This window comes from Ochotona curzoniae, unplaced genomic scaffold (genome assembly GCF_017591425.1).
Source record: "Ochotona curzoniae isolate NIBS_2020 unplaced genomic scaffold, NIBS_Ocur_1.0 contig_4093, whole genome shotgun sequence".
NCBI lineage: Eukaryota > Metazoa > Chordata > Mammalia > Lagomorpha > Ochotonidae > Ochotona > Ochotona curzoniae.
The window spans coordinates 845080-859861 of NW_024466124.1; the positions used below are offsets into that span (position 1 = coordinate 845080).

General features: G+C 42.1%; 1 pseudogene; it reads right to left on the reverse strand.

Moving 5' to 3' along the window:
• Positions 1-10834: 10834 nt before the first annotated feature.
• Positions 10835-11759, reverse strand: LOC121159205 (annotated as a pseudogene).
• Between the last annotated feature and the right edge of the window lie 3023 nt (positions 11760-14782).

The window sequence follows — 14782 nt, forward strand, 5'->3', positions numbered from 1 at the left end:
AGGGGCCATATTCTGCTGCCTTCTTAGGTGTGTTAAACATGGAGCTGATCACAAGTGGAGCAGCCAGAACTTTAACTAGTGCTCATATGGGATGCCAGCATTACAGGTATCTTAACTTGCTGTGCCACAAGTTTGTGTCTCAGCGCTGTACAAATTCAAAACAGCTTCCTGCAAGTTTATTGTTTAACATTATTATTGGTCTATGTTTTATAACCCTGTGAATGTCTGAAATCCTTTTCCACCTTTAAAAATTCACTCTGAACATCTGCTCTATCGCCCCTGTTCAGCTCCTCAGGAGTTGCTTATTTCTCCTCTATTAATGTAAACTTGTGTATAAGAATGTCCTAGATAACCCTCAAATATAAATATTCTGTCATCACATTCCTTCATATTCATGAAGATTTCCTGCCAATCCTGAGGCAGTTAGTGTACAATCTGCATCTAACCACTGCATAAAAAAGTAAGCTTGGTTTTATAGAGCAATTATTGTGAGCTTTGCTGCTTCCTTGTTTAGTTACATCTATGAATTTTTTATTGTTTTTTTTAAAACATCTCCATCACCACCTATTCATTGTACTTTAATTCTACAATTACCTATTTTCCCACCTAATTGGAAAGTTTTGGTTCTTTTTAATGTTTTTTTTTTAAACTTTCCACAGAACATACAATCACAATAGGAATTCTGTAAGTTACTGTCTAATGAATGGATTTTAAAAATCAAATAAAACTGGTTTAATTTACTTGAGTTTTGGATAGAAACATAATGTTTGTACCACACTGAAATAGGCAGATTACACCAGATTTTCAGAAAAGCTCTGGCCTATGACTTCATAACTGAGTTTACATTAGTAGGCTAGGTATAATAGGTTATCCTATACTGGGATAATTGGCCTAGAGTCACAGTTGGAAACCAAATAACTGTTGAATTCCAAGTTTCCCCCTCTATGAACCAAAGGGATCTTTTAATTTATTGTCTTATTTTCAATACCATGATTTATCTAGGGTCTCTAACATTAGCCATAGTTCCAGGGTAAAGAAGAGGATGCCATCTCTATGTGTATTAGAAAGGCATTGGGCTATGACTCCTTGGGGGAAGGAGGCCTGCTAAAGCCCCAGGCACTTACAGTCTTTTCAGACCAGCACTGGAGTGGACAGCTGGGTGGTATGACTCCCTGGGGGAGGAGAGGTCCTGGGTGGCCTGCTCTTGGGACTTGGGGATGTGAACTGACATTTTGTTTGGGGGATGACACAGGTAGGGGCAAGCAGGGACCTGAGGGTTCAAGCCCAGGTCAGGAATGACTTCTGAGGGACTTCCATGGACAAGACTACTGTACTTGCAGGGCTAGATCACAGAATCCACCAGTGAGAGTCAGGGAAGGGGTAATATGAGGCTGGTCCATGACACTAACCAATACGTGAGTGAATTAGGTCTGGGGGCAGAATCTGTGTGGGAGTATGTGGGCTCATCCATGTGGAACAGCAGTCTTTGTTGGCATGCTCGAGATCTGTGGCTCGGAATAAGCCTGGTTGGGATCTAAGGGGATGCCCCAGCTGGGTTAGTGTGTGAGGTGGAATGAGGGTAGTGGGTTGACTGGACATGGTTGCAGTCTCCCTCGGCATAGGTGTGGACTGGGTCTGAGGAGTGCCAGACTGGTCTAGACTCCAGCATCTACTGGTGCTTGTCAGAGTCAGAGTGGGTGTAGAATGGACTGGGATAACTCTGATCTCCTGCTTAATCACTTGATGGCTGTCTGAGTGTGGACCATGTATGGGTGGGCTATAGCATCCAACAGTAAGAACTGGAATGGGCATGGCCAGTTGGGCAAGGACACAGTTTCTGCCAGGATAAGATGTAGACTAAATCAACTTGAACCAAGGACCCACTAGTGTGCGTGAGATCTGCCACTGGGAGGATGTTAGGAAAGTCATTTGTCAGGATGTATTCCTTGCAGGTGAGTGCAAGACCCAAGGCAAAGAGCAGCCCAGACGAGGCAAGGTCACAATACCCACCAACATACATGTGGGTCATGTCAGGGGAAAGAACCAGGATGGGCCAGTTTATAACATCTACTGGCAGATCTGAGGACCATGACAGGGTGTAGGAGGGGCCAGATCCGGCTACAACGTCAGCTAGTGCACATTGGGGCTGGGACAGGGGGCCAACTGGGCACCAACCAGAAGGAGCTTAAACTGGGAGCAGGCTGGACTGAGTCAGGCTGAAGTAGCCATAGATCGATGCTGAGGAGAGATGAGCCAGGCCAATCTGAGAGTGGTGGGTGCCAGACCATGAGCCTCAGGAGCAAGGAGTCTGGTGGTGGGTAGGTCACCTGGCCTGGGTCCTTGGGTCTGCATGCGTGGTGGGTGCCAGGTTTGTGAGCCCTGGGTTTGGAGGGTTCTGTGTGGTCCAGGTTACCTGCTCTGCATCCTGGTGCCCACATGCACAGTGGGTGCCAGGACCATGAGCCCCAGAATCAGGAGGCTTGGCAGTGTCTGGGTCATTTGGCCTGGGTCCTTCGTCCCACATACATAGTGGGTATTGGGTTCATGAGCCCCAGGGGAGGGGAACTCAGTGGGGTCTGGGTCAGCTGGCCAGGGTCCTTGGCCCACATGCACGGTGAGTGCTGGGTCCGTTATCCCCAGGGGTAGGGAGGTTTGATGGGGCTTGGGTTCCTGGCCATGGGACCTTGGACCTGATTGTGAGAACTGGTCCTCCTCAATGGAAAAGATGGAGTAGTGGATGTCTGGCCCAGATCCACACAGAAGATGTGGCAGTCCATTGGGGCCTTCAGAAGAGATTTGTTACTATAGCAGAAGGAGAAAAGCACAGGTAGGACAACTACCCCAGCCCAACAATGACAGCAAATATCTGGGGGAATGGAGACCCTAAGATGGACTATGTCAGCAACAGACATTGTGTTCCCTCATCCTTGGATCAGCAAGATTGACAACATTTCAGAACTATCAAAACCACCTGGGACAAACCCTTGGAGCGTATGCCACATCAGGACCCTGGGTCAATATTGGATGCCTGTTCCCCATCCCTGGGTACTGGGGTGGTTGGCAGGTTGGGTGTGCCTCCACATTCCCCCCCACTCCCACACAGGAAAAAGAAGTGGAAAACGTGGAAGCAATGATCACACCCACTTTTCCCTGGTCCTCGATCTTTCCCACTCTGATCAACAACATAAGCATTATCTAACATGAAAATGAAAAAAAAAAGGTGTTGGGCAGGCTAATAATTTAATAGTATAACTGGTGAATATAAGTGTTTTCAAAATCTCTTCTCTCTGGTTTTACTCAAGTGGGGAGAGTGTGGGAGGGAGAAGACGCACTGGCCAACATCAGCTAAATCAGATCCCTTTGAGATCATTGGACCTTCTTCATCACTAGTTGCTCATCCGATCAATAATGATCGACCAAAGCAATTTTATTGAGGGAAGAATGAGGCGCTTAATTTCTGGGATTTGTTTTGAATGGCTTGAAACAGTTGCTACCTAATGTCACTGCTATATTCTGGGAGCCCTGAGTGACTGTTTAACATTCAGGCTGTGTGGAGTCAGCGAGAGCTCCCAACAGAAAAGGGAATTAACTGTTTGGTGTGTTTTAATAAGTGAGTGAGCAAAGATCATGTGAATCGATTATCAATTTGGCTAACTTTCTTGCAAGGCTTGTATGGAAGAATTAAATGCAAACAGACTACTTGTTTACCAAAGAGGAATGTACCTTGAAATGGATATTAGGACTTTCTAGCGTGAATTTTGAAATGCACTGGAGCCTTGACTCACCCTTTCCTTGGCTTCTCAAGAGCACATGATGAAAATGAAGGTGAAGATCAGCAACAATCTATGATCAGGTGCACTGAGAGACTTCTCCGGGCGGTATATCTGAGACCATGCCAGTGTCCTCCTGTTAGTCTGAAGGCCAGCTCTAGGGTCTCAGGCTCTAGGAGCATCTGGTGAGTGCTGTTGCTTGGTGAGTTTAGAGTGGTCCTCTAAGGTTCATATTACTGGTTCGGGGAAGAAAGGGAAAGACTGCAATAAAAAGTGTTGATCTGATCTGTTCTTACCGCCAGAAAACTCGTGGATAGTTACTGGGACAGAGGATGTAGAGTGAACTTTGATTTTTTTTTCCCTTCCCCCTTCTTGCTTTGCCTATCTTTGCTTTCTGAAGGGAAACAGAGTTATCTATACTTTTCAGCTGGTTAAACTGTGGCTCTGGAAAGGCATGGAGGGGAAAGAAACAATGAACCTGTGAGAAAGGGAAGAGCCCAAATTGCTGACCAGCTCCACTTAGATTTTTTTTTTTTTAAAGATTTACTTTTATTGAGAAGTTAGATATACAGACAGGAAGAGAGACAGAGAGGAAGATCTTCCATTCTTTGATTCACTCCCCAAGCAGCCTCAATGGCCAGCCAGCTCCAATTCTTGAACTACATCTTATTTTCTTCCCACTCCTTGTTTTGGGGACACCTGTTCGATGGGCACACTGCATAGGCATGTGCTGCCATGCTATTATTTACTGATATTCTCTGATAGTGGCACCAGGTATGTAGTATCCTCTCAGCAATTGCCTTTGAGTGCTGAATAAATAATTTCTAATAAATTGTGAAGCTGTAGGCATCCATCTTTTTTCAAGTGTTGAAACTTGCCTGGTATTCATGAAGTCTCTGGATTTGTTGTTAGCACAACACTGATTGTCTGTTGAATTTTAGAAGTCTATAGAAATAATGGCTTATTTGATTATGATTAAATCCAGTAAATTGGAAGGCTAGAGCCTATTAGGTTTTTCTTTAAAGATTTATTTTTATGGGAGAGTCAGATATACAGAGAGGAGGAGAGACAGAGTAAGAGCTTCTGTCTGTTGATTTACTCCCTAAGCTGCCACAATAGCCAGAGCTGTGCCGATCTGAAGCCAGGAGCCCGGAGCCTCTTCCGGGTCTCCCACTTGGGCACAGGGTCCCAGGGTCTTGGTTATTCTCAATTGCTTTTCCAGGCTACAAGCATGGAGATGGATGAGAAGTGGGGCCTCTGGGACACAAACAGGCACCCATATGGGATCCTGGCACATGCAAAGCGAGGACCTTAGTGGCTAGGCTACGATGCTGGGCCTACCTGTTAGATTTAAGAAGTGGATCTGAATATGATATGAGAACTGAAGTGACAATGACATGCCCTATTTTTGTAACACCATAGGAGTTTTTTTAAAGCATGCAGAAAATGAGCTTTTATATTTCTATTGTCTAGAAATTATTGCATATCGTAAGGCTGACTCTGGATACTGAGAAGGGTCGGGACTGGACACTCTTGTGCTGTCTGTGTCCTTTCTATATCAGAAGATCTGTGTACCAAGTCTCGCAGATCATCACTTTAATGCCTAGATGATCATCAGAATCTGTCCGTCTCTGTGGCTTGGCCTGATACATCAACTCCTTTATATATGCATAAATATGTGTATATATAGACATACACACATATGTATATTTACATTTTTTTTTTTAAAGATTTATTTTTATTATTTTTTCATTGGAAAGGCGGATATACAGAGAGGAGAGACAGAGAGGAAGATCTTCCGTCCGATGATTCACTCCCCAAGTGAGCGCAACGGGCCGATACTATGCCGATCCGAAGCCAGGAGCCTCTTCGGGGGCTCCCACGCGGGTGCAGGTTCCCAAAGCTCTGGGCTGTCCTCGACTGCTTTCCCAGGCCACAAGCAGGGAGCTGGAAGGGAAGCTTGGCTGCCGGGATTAGAACCGGCACCCATATGGGATCCCGGGGGTGCAAGGCGAGGACCTTTAACCACTTGCGCCACCGCGCCGGGCCCCTATATTTACATTTTAAATGGTGATGCATGGACCCTTGCTTTGAAAGATAATTATCTTTGATGCTTGTGTTTCCAACCAGGCAAAGTAAGTGAAGCACATGTTTTCCTGAGGTTTATGTTCTAAAACCAGACCTCAAGCTGTATGCCCATCATGTTTAAGAATACATGGACAGATCACTTGTCTTCTTCCTTTCCCTTTTCTACAGCCACAGTGTCTGTGATCTTAGAATCATTTTGGACAATGGCAATAGTTGGGACTGAACTGGCGTAAGGAAACTGAAACTGGAGGCTCGTGGGTTTAGAGCTGACCTGCCTACATCACCACCACTCTTGCCCTGGAAGCTGAGATTGCCTTAGGAGTTCTGTGCTTCCTACGATGAAAGAGATCAGGGTCACTGTGTGTCTCCTTCATGGAAGACAAAAATCAGGAAAATGGAGTTCAATACAGCAGTGGGTAAAGCACACAGGAAAGCACTTGGCAGGTAGAATTTGAATTGAAGATTGAATGGTGATAATAGCGTAAGCATTCTGGTAGTTGTTCACAGTCACCTTCAGTTGTTACTATTAGGCAAAATTTGATGACATGTCCAGAAGCTTTGATTGGTTAGGTAAACTTTAGAGATTCAAGTTCCATCAAAGATGTTATTTCTCCCCATAGACCTGTGCTATTCAATAGTGTAGCCACTAGTCATAGTGCTGTTGAGCATCTACCTGAAATGTCTCTACTCCAGATTGAAATTTACAATCAGTGGAGGTGTTATCTAAACAGAAAAATGTTAAATATATTGGCACTTCATATAGATTATATGAAGACAAATGTTTTTTTATTTCTCCCTTTTGTTTCATGATACTTTTTTGCTGATATATTTATATTATTTTTGTTATATTAGCTTGAGTAAAAATTATTAAAATTCTATTTTTTTCAAATGTGTTTATTAGAAAATTTTGAAAGTGTGACACAGGGCTCACAATTGTGGCAGGCATTGTCTATTGGAGAGTACTGGCTTACATCATCCAAATTTTCACTGTTAAAATTTCCTTTAATTACTGAAGCAATGTAATTCCTATCCTGTATTGACCCATGTCTCTAGGTATGTTTCATTGTTATGCCCTAGGTTTGGTCTGCTGTCAGCACAGGGCTTGTGGTGACAAAGCCTTGTTGGACAGACCACCTCAAGGCTTATGTTCACAGGTCTCTGATGGGGCTTGCTCCTTTGTGCAGGCAGCACAAAAAAATTTTGAAGGACACATTTTTGTCTTGGTAAAATATCTTTTTAAAAAAGTTTTCTAATGAGAGCATCTGTGTGACCGGGGTTCTTTGGATCACTAGTGAAGGATGAATAAGTCTTATGCTAGGAAAATTTAGATCCTCATTTCTATTGTGGATTCCTTTTCTGCTATAGGTCATTCAAATTGTTTTTTGCGTAGATAGTCAATTAGGCTACAAGAGCTATGCAATAATCTCTCTGTGTTACCTGAGATTGGATTTGGCTGTAAGTAACAATAAACCCCAACAAATAACGACTTTAGAAAGATGGGAGGTTGTTTCTTTCCTGAATACAAAGTGGTGGAATGAAGTCCCAAGTTGGTGTAGTGGCTGTGTTTCTCACTGTTCTCAGGGGCTGGGATTCTTCCATCTCTTCACTCTGTCATCCTAGTTATGCTCTGTATTGCTCTTGCTCCTGCTCTTTCTCAGTTCTTATCCCCATCCATTCTTCTTCCTCTCCTCCGTCTCCCTTTCTTTCTTCCTTTTCCACCCTGCTTCTTAAAGTTCTCAAGGGAAACAGGAGAAGAGCAAAGTATGTATAATTGATGTTTCTGGAAGAGTTTTAAAAACTGTTGGATCACAATTCCACCTCTTGCTGATGGACGAAAATTCTAGGGTTGTAAAAGAAAGGATGGCTATTGTGTCACAATTAATAGTCTGGACATTGTGCTGTTACACCTTATAGGCATTACATTACATAGTCTGTTATTTTAGAGCCCTGTAACAGTTAACTTAAATTGCTCTGGGTAGAAAAGCTAGAAAGTCTATCTCCTGTTTCTGCTTTGGTTTATGGTCTGTACTGTTAGACCCTGATTCTTAAACAAAGACAAATTATTCATGGAGAGAGGTTGTCATACATAATATGATATCATAAATAATACTTTACATTTGGGGAGGAATGGAGCCACTGACCTGCTAATGTGATTTTGTACACTCTGGATACCAGAAGTCTGCCTGATCCCATTAATACTGACAGAGGCTTCTTTCCTTGAGAATTAATGAATATGACAAAGGGATTTGCAGGACATGCCTAAACTTGCCCATTAGGTTGAAAAATAAATGTATTGAGAAGGTTACTGATCTAAGAATAGTGCAGGCAAGCTTGGACATATCTTTGAAGGGGCTGGCATGCCACAGGTTTGAGAAAAGAGTACTGAATATGGGTATATCCAGCCTGGCTGCCAGGACCTTGGGCCCTATGTGTCCAAGCGATGGTGCTGTGGTCCTACCAGGCAAGAGTCCTATATTAGAGGATATACAGCCTTCCAGGCAATCTTCTATTTACTTTATTTGACTTCTCTGGAGCTTTAGTTTTTCTGTAATAGCTATTGATGCACAGTTTCCAATAATTCCATTAACATTTGTAAAATGTAAACTTTTTTTCAGTGGGAATAACCCTAAAGTTTTATTCTCCAGTTTCTTCAAAAGGGTTCTGAACTTCTCTTACTAAACACTTTGTTAAAGAATCAGCTTGGGCCCGGCGCGGTGGAGCAGTGGTTAAGGTCCTCACCTTGCACACCCGGGATCCCATATGGGCGCCGGTTCTATCCCGGCAGCCCCACTTCCCTTCCAGCTCCCTGCCTGTGGCCCAGGAAAGCAGTCCAGGACGGCCCAAAGCTTTGGGACCCTGCACCCACGTGGCAGACCCGGAAGAGGCTCCTGGCTTCGGATTGGCCCAGCTCCAGCTGTTGCGCTCACATGGGGAGTGAATCATCGGACGGAAGATCTTCCTCTCTGTCTCTCCTCTCTGTATATCCGCCTTTCCAATTAAAAAAAAATAATAAAAATAAATCTTTAAAAAAAAATCAGCTTTGCCTTTCCCACTCAGCAAAAAGATTTTCTTTTCATAAATTTTTGCATTAGAGCATTGAAGAAAAAGCCATTCCTTTAATGTTATATAAAGCATATTTATGGCTCCTTTAAAAGGTCCCCAATTTAACAAATTTGTATCATTTCACAAGCTTCACACATTTTTTTCTGGATATTTATCATACTGCATATTGAGTAAAGTGTGTGTAATTTTAAGTCAGACCAATTGTGGTTAGAATACTACCTAATTTAACTAGCTTTGTACTGGCTATTTTACTAGCTTGTCATGATCACTACCTGTGTGGTCTACATCAAGTCACTTAACTATTCTGCATTTTTGCTATAAAATTACTTTTCTAAAATATTTATCTTGTGAGGTTGTTATGGAGATAGAAACAGCCTATGTAAATCACTTAATGTAATGTCTGGTATTAAAAAGAAACTAAGGGTATTATATTTTTATATTAGATTTCAGATCCTCTTCCACATGATTAATCAGACTTTTGCTAGTGTACACAGCCACATAGGGAATATAATTCATTGTGAGTTAAGTCTCTTGCTCTTCATGTCTATCCTTTATTTCTTCCTCCCCTTACCTCCTTTCCTTCTTCCTCTTCTTTGGTCTCATTCCTACTGTAAAATATTTCTGTTACTGTGTCTCAGTGGGCTAGTGTTCTCCTTATCACTACTTCCCTTCAGTTATCAAGACTAGAACTCCTTCACCAGATTTCAAATACTAAGAATGTTGAATCATCATTTCATTTCCATCCAGCTATAATTGTCAGTTTACGCTTTGTAACTTCAGGGTGTCAGTGTTAAGCTAAGTGAATCCAGGCCTGGGTTTTTCCTGGTGTTGACAAGAAGCTGTTGGCAAGATCAGATTCTGAGCCTTTTGCCCTCTCTGGCTTCTTGTTGCTTTGCCTTAGGGGTGGGGGAAGCAACTGGCAAGTCAAGGCAATGGATGGAGAAGGTTAGGTGTAAAGAGAGCCCAGGCACTGGGTCCTGTTGCTAGGCAACAGCATGCAGGGAGCAGACACATACATATGCCTGCTAGCATCCTGTTGTCTTAGCAACAGAACATTTGGGTGGTGGGATGTAGGAGGAGGGGAACTGGGTTCAAAATATTTAAAGTACACAGGATACCAATGTACCCCAAGGCCACAATTCAATATATTCCTTGCCTTAAGCTTCCCACATCTCACAAAGCTGAAAATTTCATCTTTTTTTTTTTTTTTTTAAGTTTATCACCCAACATTCCTATGAGGTAATGTGGTAACATTACCCAAGTCACATCCAAGTTCATCAGAGCTCATCCACCCTCAAGTCCTCTGTTGCTCCGCATGGCGGGGCCTAGTCATGGAATTTTAAAATGATCGCTTATTCTAAGTAGAGCCCAATGAGACAAACGTTAAATGCTCACTTGTATAGAAATTGAAATTTCAGAATTTGGTCTGTGAAATGATGCTAAGTCATTATCATCAGGGCCAAGGATGTCAGTTGTGAACTTTTTAGTAAATTACTAAGTCCAGGGAAAGTAGACAGGGTGGACTTGCTTCTTTCTTGGACTCTGTGTCCTACCAGGATTGTTTGGCCTTGTTTACTCCACCATAGTTCCCTAAGTGCTGAGGCATTGTTTTCTTCATCTTTGGGTTGTTCTTCCCTGTCATGACTCCTGGCACGCGGCCGATGAATTTATTAAGCAAATGACCTTGGACCTCGTGTGCTATGGTTTGAATATGATTTGACTCCTGAATTCATTCAGGACTTTCAACCCCAGGGTTAGGAGTTAATGGTACTAAGAGAATGGAAAGTTTATTCAATTGTAGTGTCTAGGAGGTGCGTTTAGTGGGAGGTCCCTAGGTCACAGGGTGTGCACTCAGAAGGTAATTTTTTTTTCTGTGTCAATACATTTATTAAATTTAAGGAAAATCTTCAAAGAAAATGTTTGGTTTAGCTCTCAGCAGCCCGCTCCTGAGCGTGCAGGAAGCTTGCCTTCTTTTGGGCTACCCGATCTTTCTTCTGGGTAAGGGACATCTTGGGATGGTTCCACCTCTTCTTCACCTCTCTCTTGCACTTCTTCTCATGCACTGGATTCTCTTGTATAGCTGCGTGGGCTTTCTTACACAACTCCTCCATCATGTCTGGAGTCTCATTGTACTTTATGTATTGAGAGAATTGCTTCTTGAAGGCATCTTCATCTTCTTCCATTAGGTAATGCATATAGTCTGCAACATTCTGCCCCATGAATGTGCTTCCGATGTACTTCCTCATTAAACTTGCTTTCAGAATCGTAGCTAGGGAATCGTTTGGTACTGTGAGGGATGGACAGGCTTCCGTCCACAGCTCTCTTCAGGGCTCCAAACACTATATTGCCAGTGGTGGTTCTTGTAAGGTCTGCATCCAGATAGCAGTTGAAGGCATCAGGCTGGCTGTCAATACTTTCCACATTGTATTCATTTCCAGTCACCTTCACTTGGCCCTCATAGATCTTGTCAATGACAAACCTATTCGGAAGCCTGTGAGCCAGCAGCAGGCCAGTACAATGTGCTGCAGCATAATTGGTCAGGCCAACCTTCACCGTTTTTTGGCAGTTCATGTGCATAAGCTGCACGGACTATCATATCCCTTTCAATCTGGGCATAAGCAATCTGGCAAATGATATCTCTGTTAGTAACACGAATGATCATCCTGTATTTGGGTGTGTTGTGCTTATTATCCTGGATCACCAAGTGTTTCCAAGAATAGTAATCAGTTTGCTCTCTTGATGTTGTCTAAATTTCACGTGGTATTTCTTAAAGTAGGCCTTGTTCTTGACAACTTTAACAAGCCCCATCCTGCCAAACAGAGACCCGTGACCGACCGCGGCTCCACACGGACCTGCAGCAGGGGGGAAAAAAAGCAGAAGGTAATTCTTGTTAACACAACTGGTTATACAAGTGTGCGTTAAGCTTAGCTATTCTCTCACTTTATAGGCTTACTAAGTAAGCCTTTTGCGAATCCTCTGCCATCTGCTACCCTCACAATGTAACAGTGCATAGGGCTGCCCAATCTTGGACTTGAAACTTCAAATGTTCCTATTTCAGGTGTTTCGTGGTAGCAATAAAAAAGTGACTAGTGCATCAAACAATGTGTAATAAGTTATTATTAGTTGTTGTATCCCTTTGTATTGTTTCTGGGACATCCTCCTGCATTTTGACCAGTGGTGACTAGGGCTCTGTCTTGTTTTCTAAAGTCTTTTGCTCTGTTTTGAAGGGTTGTCATTCCCAATTTCTTATGGTTGAGAACTTAGCTGTATCACAAATTACCCAGAGACTCTGTGTCTCACCCCATTTTGTATTGCTACAAGAAACTGGGTAATTTATAAAGCACGGAGTGTACAGCCTATGGCATCTAAATACTTTCCCCAAAGGCCCACATCTCAGGTCTGTTTTGAACACATGAATTGTGAGAGGCACTTTCACACTACTATGCCTTGTACAGTAGCCCTTTGGCTGTCCATTTTCAGATTTCCTAATGCTGTGTTGGCTCTTTTGCATTTTGCACTTTGTACTTTTGCAATGTGCATTTTTAATCACAGGACTCCTGTTAGAACTTAGGCTTATCATGGTTTCCACCATTTGGTTCTTATGCACCTTCTGTGGTTTCATGATGTCTCCTATAGCAGACCTTCGATGTAGATATTTCCGTTATTGCTAACCCTCCACTGTGGGGATTTGTCTAATGAAATCAGAAGAACTTCTAATCATGTTTCTTCATATTATGCTGATCAGTTTGGCCCAGAAACCTGTTCACTTCCACTAAGAAACAAATAAAAAAAGTTTTTATAATTTCATCTAATTAAAATTAAATTTTGACTTCCTGAATCTGTTATGTAATATCTTCATGGTAGATATATTTGCTATTGTCTGAAGAAAATCATTAAAACACTCCTACTTAGTGTCTAGTACAAGATTGAGCGAATAGCCAAGTAGGAAATGATTTTTGAGTTAAAAATACTAGTGTAATACAACTTCTTTTGCCAAGGTTTTGAACTTCTTAATGAGGCGAAAGTTATCAACAACGTACCAGAGTCTCAAATAATTATGATCCTAAGTAGCAGAGAACAGAATGGTTTTCTAATTGGCGTATTGTTTATTTTATGCCAGTTTTGAATTTTGATTCTATAGGAAGTGAATTATGATGCAACTTCCAATTTTTGATATTTTGATATTAAATATTTTGGTCTTAAATATTTTGATATTTCTGTATATAGGAAAAGATACTGTGTCTGGAATTCATCATTCTGGATGGCCATAAATCCAAAGGGAAATTTTCGTCTAGAAAATGAGAAAGTTATATAAATCATGAACAAAAGTAGCTAAACAACACTGATCTGAGTCAACTAAAAATAGACATACTTGTAGGAAACTTATTTTCTCTGTGGGATCAATCAAGGGAATGATACATTTGTATCAGCATGTCCCCCTCAGTGACAACGTAAGACCCTAAGAGAGGATACAAAGCCAACCACAGGCTACGATAGATATAGCATTTACCACTCTGTATCTCTGCCACTGAATTTCTTATTCTACTAGAATTGGTACTTGCTATGTGTTATTTTAATCTGGATGCAGTGGATAGTTCCCTCTCCTTGTTTAGAAACACACCATAGGTCTGAGGTAAATTCAAACTTTTCATGTTCTAACTGATCAGATTCCCCAAAGATGGTGCTGAGTAGGACGGTCTGGAATTTAGGAAGGATGGAGACATGGGGGATGTCTTGGACAAGAATATGACATTGTAAATGTGGGGAAGAGCAGAGAGAGAGATTTTTTCATACCCGTATGTTATGCTAACTTTAAGGTTCTACCTGGAGGGCTCTGTGAGAAAGGGTTCTTGGAAGAATTAGGCAAAACAAAACAAAACAAACAAACAAAAAACCACTCTGAAAATGCACATTGCATTCTTGAAATACAAGTCTCTTTTCATCCCGGTGCCCAGGTACACACAAAGCTGCTATCTCCAAAAAGCAAGACCAAAATAGGATCTGTCCTGTTGCCAAAAATCGGTTTTACCCATCTAAGAGAAACTGAATAAAGGTTAGGGCCAACACCTGCAAATTCCCACATTTCATTGAACAACGCACCCTGTGTAACCTCAAGTTCTTGTTTTTCAAATGGTGGAGAAAATAAAGGCTTAAGAAAATTAACAAAATCTCTCCTTGGCAACTAACATGTGACTTAAAAAAAAAGGCTATTTCCTTGATTCTTCTCTGTAGCAGTTAAAAAATACACCAGGAGTGTCTCTGTTTTTCAGTAATCTGAGACTCATGAGTTATCAGGAAGAATTTGGCAGCAATGCTGTGGCACTCCTGAGAGTCCTTTTGTGTGATAGAGAATCACATTCCATCTCTCTAACTTGAGAGCATTCTGGACTTTTGCCACATAGCGATAGAATATAGATGTCCAGGATATGAATTGGCAGGGGAAGTACAGCAGTGAAGGTCTCCTAAAATGGCCTTCCCATCTCCTCCAGCTCTGCAGGGCTTTGGAATGGCCAAAAAGGTTCTGAAATTCCACTAAAATAGTAATTTATGGAGTACTTGGCAGATGGAGCAATCATAAATACTCCAAGATTTGAAGACCCTAGCAAATGCCAGTGTCTTTAAAACTTAAGTTTTCTTTGAAAAATATTTATTTCATTTATCTGAAAGAATTCCAGATAAATGAGTAGGAATGGAAAAAGAGAGGGGAGGAATCTTTCATCTGTTGGTTCACTCCTCAAATAAACACATTGGCCATGGCTGGGGCAGGCTGAAGTCAGGAGGCAGGGGCTTCTTCTGGGTCTCCCATGTGGACACTTGAGTCATCTTCTGTTTTCCCATGCATATCCCTAGGGAGCTAGATC